Here is a 6,000-nt window from a genome sequence, read left to right as displayed (position 1 = left end):
CCAGATGCTGGCTTTTCTTTCTTCCCTGCCTCAGTCTCCCCACTCTCACTCCTGTTTTCTGGGATCGGATCCCAAATAATTATCTACACTCAGTCTTTGACGGAGACTCTGCTTTCAGGAGAGCCCAGACCAAGACAGATGACTCAGCCTCGTGGTAGCAGACCCGGAAATGTGGGCAGAAACACGAGCTCTCATTTCCTCTAAAGCTCCGAAACACTAAAGAAAGAAAGCAGATTTCTGTTCATCTCTGTAACGCCCAAAGGCTGAGCAATGTCCTGTGGGGCAGGCAGAGACGTTACTTTGGCTATGATCCACAGGCCCCCAGTCATAAATCCCCTCTTGAGAGGGTGAACAGGCAGGGCTAGTTCTCAGGACTTTGGGTTGAGAACACAGACAGGCATGATTTCTATCCCCGTCATCTCAGAACGGCACTCGCCCCCCTCCCCGCTCTCCCAGAGTTACCTTCCCCAGGGCACAGGCCACAGCCCAGAAGCCTGGGGCAGTAGGAAGCCCAAGAAAGTGTTTTGTTTCACTGTCTGACACAATGTCTTAAAAAGCCAAGGTAACTTCGTAGATGTTTCACTGCAGTAGAAGTTGTTCAGCACGAAGTTTGCAGTAAGCACCTTCTATCCTTCGTGCTACTGGCTGGCCCCCACAGGCTCCAACGCTAGCACATTTGAGAGAAAGGGCTTTTGTCTCAGTCCACTCCTGCGTGGGGTCCTGCAGCTTGTCCTCTCTACTGCCAAGCACCTAATTCTCTATCTCTGCCCGACCTCGGACTTCTCTGATGCTCTTGCTGTTGGTCACCCCCTTGGACCTGCCACAGCCACCTGTCTTTAATACAGTGCTGCTTTCACCCTTCTGGGCGGGAGGTCCTGGCAAGGTTCAGCAGCACTCCTCGTTTTCCCATCCCAACTTGGACTCTGACCACTGCATCATTCCCTGCACATTAGAGCTGGAGCAGGTCACTGACCCCACTGGAGCACGGAGAAGATCGCAGGGAGTTTCAAAAGCCAGAACAGAAGAACACAAGTCAAAGCCTGATAGCTCTATTCCCTGACTGCATCAGCACCTACTGGTCCTGTCTCCTTCTCACGGCCCATCATGTTGTCCGTGGACCATCATTCCTCCTCAGGGCCTTTTCTGCCTTACTATCTCTCTCTCCCCTCGCGGTTCTGGTTTCCAGACACCAATGCTGGGCTGCTCCTGAGATGTCCTTCTCTTCCCTTTTGAAAACCAATCAACCATCTTTTTGCAGAGGACCCTCTTACCCCGAGTTGAATTTTTTTTTAAGTTTTTCATTTAAGAAATTGCCTTAAAACTTTAACAAATTAAACTGCCTTAATGAAGCAATTTTAACTCTTCATTGAGCCAGTGTACTCCTTTGAAAGGAGACCTAGATTTTGTATATCCAGGGGTTTATCTGAAGATTTTTCTTAAAGAAAATAGAGTGGGGTGGTATTATTGCAGCACGAATCAACACTCAGACTTTTGCTCAAACCCGGACGGGATGCACTGCTACTATGCCATTTAACCCTTATAATGCCAAACACATCCTGTATCATCTATAAAGGTTGTCAAGGCTTAAAATTAAAAGAGAACAAAATTGAAAGAGAATAAAACCTGTGGCCCATCAAGAGCACTTGGCATTCTCCACCCAGTGCTCACTCAAAGCTAGGGATTTGATAGCTGCCTTAGAGGCAGAATGGTCTGAAGGCCAGACATCTGCACACAGATCTCCCTTCTGTTTTCTCCTTCCACCCAGTGCAATGATTTTAAATTTCAATGTGGATAGAAATTAGAATACAAGGGTGTATGTTTCATGGGTGCTATAAGTGCGTTTCAAGGGCAATCCTAAGTTTATATGATGTTCACGTTAGGTGTTGATTATAGAAACTAAAAATATCCCTCCTAAGATGTGACTCTTCTGTTTGGAAAGATTTCTTCAACTTGAATTCTGTCTTCAGACTAGAATTTCTAAATGGCTGCAAAATTTTAAATGGAGATTTTTTTTTTCTTTTTGGTCTCACTACCCTTGGAAAGAGAACTCAGCCCCTCGGGCTTGGAGTGTCCTGTTGAAAGCCACCCCTTGCCCCCACGTCACCACTTAGCAGCTTCTCCCTCTGCTGTAGTTAGAGAGAGAGAAGGGGAGCAGGAGGCTGGCTTCCTTACTAAACAGCCGGATGACTTGGGGCTGCAAAACCCGATGCTATCCATTTCATCTTGGCATTTGAAGGCAGAGAGCTCCTTGAGCCCATCATATGTGTCCTGAATTTCCCAGCTTTGTTTCGAGACTTATTTCATCTGTCGCGGCTTATACCTCTGCTCAGGTTCATGGTAAATGGTCTGTTTCTGTCAATGACTTTTTCATCTATGTCAGGGAAAGGCCCATTAGACAAATCCAATGGGACAAGTTCAGAGAGTTTGTCAGTTCCCGTCACTTTCAGGTCTGGCTGTGCAGTGGAGCACAGACGCGAAGCAGACTTGTCAAGATGGGCAGCTTCCTCTGGAAGAAGTTTATCTCAATGAAGAGAAACATGTGATGGGTGAAAAACGTCAAAATAACTTCAGCCTGGGAACAGCACAGGGAGCTGAAATGAGCTGTCTGTGAATAAATTAAGTCTCAATCCCCTGCACACAGGAGGAGTAGGGGGACAATGGTGCATACCCCAGGTATTTGGGGGTGCTTGGCAAGAGTCTGCTACAAATGAGAAAGCTATCATTTCTTAACATCGGTTATTCTTTTTAACTTAATAATCAATAATTATTGATAAGAAAAGTAAAAGCATTTTATGTGTGAGAAGGTGGAAGAGAACTTCCACACCTTTCTGTTGCCAAACTGACTAAGCCCCTGTACCCTCAACGTCATACACTGACCTCCCCTCTTTCTGCGGTGAGCGAAAGGTCCTGGTGGCAGTCTAAGCCCAATCCCCCTGTCCACTGGAGACTCTTGCCTTTCCATCTTGTCAAGCACTCCCTCCTAGCGTTGTCCTCTGCCTTCTGCGTTACCAGTTCCTCCTCTGCTTGCTCATTCCTTTCAAGCTTAAACATGCTGTCATAACTCCCATTAGAAAACCGAGAAGTCTTTTAATTCCATATCCCCTTTTAACTGCCACTCAATTTTTTCTGCTCACTTTTTAGTGAAGTTCCTTCTTCAACTTCCTCCTCCTTTCCCCATTCTCTTAACCCCCAGGGAACAAAAAGTTGTTATCAAGGTCACCAATGATCTCCACATCACCAGATTCAAGGACTCAGTTTTACATTTGCCCTAATTGATTGCTTCATGTGAAAATGATATCATACAACACAATACTTTATTGCGTATCCATTCATTATCTGCCCCCACCCCACTATAATATAAGTGATTCTCAGGGGCAATGGCAACTTTGTTTATCATGTATCCCCAGCTCCCAGGACACGGTGCTTGGCACATGTTAGGTCCTCAACAAATACTTGTGAATAAATGGTTGAATGAACAAATCAATCAATTGATTTGACTCTGCTGGTTACCTAGAAATTGGTAAAGATCAAAATTTCTTTGAGACATAACTGTAATTTCTTTAGCCTAATATTTTGCAATGGTCTGGGAAAGAGATGCTGTTTGTTCTCAGAAGTGGAGTGGTGAAGCAAGAAAAATGAAGCTAATATATACTGAGTGTCTATTATATTGCAAATACTGGACCAGCCCCTTTCATATACCTTTTTTCATTTACTCCTCACAACAACTTAATAAGATAGGTGCTCTTGTTGTCTTCATTTTTGCAAATGAAGAAACTGAGGCAAAAAGAGAGGTGAAATAGCATGTCCAAGTTTACCCAAACATGAGCTCAGCACTGACGAACCCATGCAGTTTTCTAGTTCCACTGGTGCTAGATACTGAGTGCTGTGAATTCATAGAAAATCAAAATAACTGAGCTGATAAAGCTCTAAGTCAAAGTTTCTAAGTAAAATATATATTCATTTGGGAATATTTGTGTTGTTGTTTTTATTATCAAGGAACATCGAAGTGTCACAAAAGTAAATAAAACAACAAGAGTTCAAAGTGATTTTGTTGCTTGTTTTCTTTCCCAAGCACACTCACCAGAGGCTTATAACCACTATCCATAGGCTACATGTGGTGGTTGAGTAGCCATCTGGCTGGGGCTGCCAGATAAAAACAGGATGTCCAGTAAAATTTGAATTTCAGATGAAACACAAATAATGTTTTGGCATAAGTATGTCCTAAATACTGCATGGGACAGACTTATTCCTAAAAAATACGTAAAAAATACGTATTGTCGATCTGAAATTCAAAATTAGCTGTGCTTCTGTGTTTTTATTTGCTAAATCTGGCAAACCAGAAGGCCAAATGCACCCTTCTGTCCCTTTATCTGCCAGACAGTTTTACCAAGGCAATAGGGACAGAAAAAGAAAGGAGTGAGGGTCACTTTGAAGCGATAAAAGCCAATGACTGCTGCCTTGGGCTAGGGCTGCTGGGAGACATATTTTGTAATAGGTTACGTTACCTCCAGAGTCCTTTGAGCCTCACCCTCTGCCTCTTGGGCCTTCTTTCTGCTGCTCAGAAACTGAGCAACTATGGACAAACCCCTTATGTTCTCTAGACTCGGTTTACCCATCTACAAAACAGCAGTAGTCTTAGGTGTTAGAAAGGAAACAGGGAGTGTGATGTGACTGACTTCTGTAGATATGGTAGCTGGTCAAGATCTCAGTGATGCTTTTTAACAGAAACTTTAAGGATTAGAAGAAAGCCACGCCGGGAAGGATGTGTGTGCGCGTGTATGTGTGTTTGTATCTGCGCAGCCACAGATAAGATTGGGGAGGCGAGGTCCAGACAGAACAGCGAGTACAAAATATTCAATGAGGACAGTGGATTCCATACTGACCTGTTTTTTTTTTTTTTTCCAAACAAAAATAAAAGAAACCAGACTCAGAGTAAAGTAAAAACTTGACAACTGGGGCAAAGCAAGACTAATCTATAAATCGCATTCCCTGAAGTTGATTTAAGTGGTGAACTGAAACGCATCTTAAGTGAGGAAGAAGATACAAAAACTGGGCATAAATACAGCTTGAAGTTATGATCAAATTAAAGTTACAACAAATTTAACCCCACTGATACCTCACACTGTGGATCCTGAAGGAGGGCAGTGCCATGGACCAAATTGTTTCCCCCCTCAAATTCCTATGCTGTAGCCCTAACTCCCAATGTAACTATGTATTTAGAGACAGGACCTTGAGGGTGGTAATTAAGGTTAAAAGAGGTTATAAGGGTGGAGTCCTAATCCAAAAGGACTGGCGACCTTATAAGAAAAGGCAGAGAGCAAGGTCTCTCTCCCCACCTGCATGCACTGAGGAAAGGCCACGTGAGGGCGCAGCAAGAAAACGGGCACCTGCAAGCCGGAGAGAGAGGCTTGCCAGAACCCAGCCCAGACTTCTAGCCTCCAGAACCATGAGAAAATGCATTTCTGTGTTCAAGCCACCCAGCCTATGATATGTTGTTATGTCAATCTCAGCAGACTAAGACAGCCAGTGAGGAATTAAAATCTGTTCGGAGGAACACTTAGCCATTTTAAGAGCCTTACTGTGTGAAAATGCTACAGTTATTTAGTATCCAGTAGAATGTGGAGCAAGAAAGAGAAATGAAGTCAGTGAGACGGACAAAAGCAGCCTAGCAATTGATGGCATAAATAACCAGGAACGAAGCCTCTTTTCCAGTGTTGGGGCCAGCCTTGGGTTTATCAAGTTCCCAAACAAAAGGAAGTGATCATGGGAGATAAGCCATCTCACGTGGAGGGCACACACTGAATGAGCAAAGGCGAATGATGCACTGGGAGAATACCCAGCGCCGCTTAGAAACATTTGAATTCTAACTTTGAAAAATTCTGAGGCCTTTAATAATATATTAATTCATCCATTCTCATTATTCTTTTTCTTAGGTTGTAAGGAAAAAGAACAAGGCACAACCTCTTGTCCAAAGTTCATTCATTCAAGACATCATGTGAG

Source organism: Camelus dromedarius, chromosome 4 (genome assembly GCF_036321535.1).
Source record: "Camelus dromedarius isolate mCamDro1 chromosome 4, mCamDro1.pat, whole genome shotgun sequence".
In the NCBI taxonomy this organism is placed as follows: domain Eukaryota; kingdom Metazoa; phylum Chordata; class Mammalia; order Artiodactyla; family Camelidae; genus Camelus; species Camelus dromedarius.
This window is presented reverse-complemented; position numbering follows the sequence as displayed.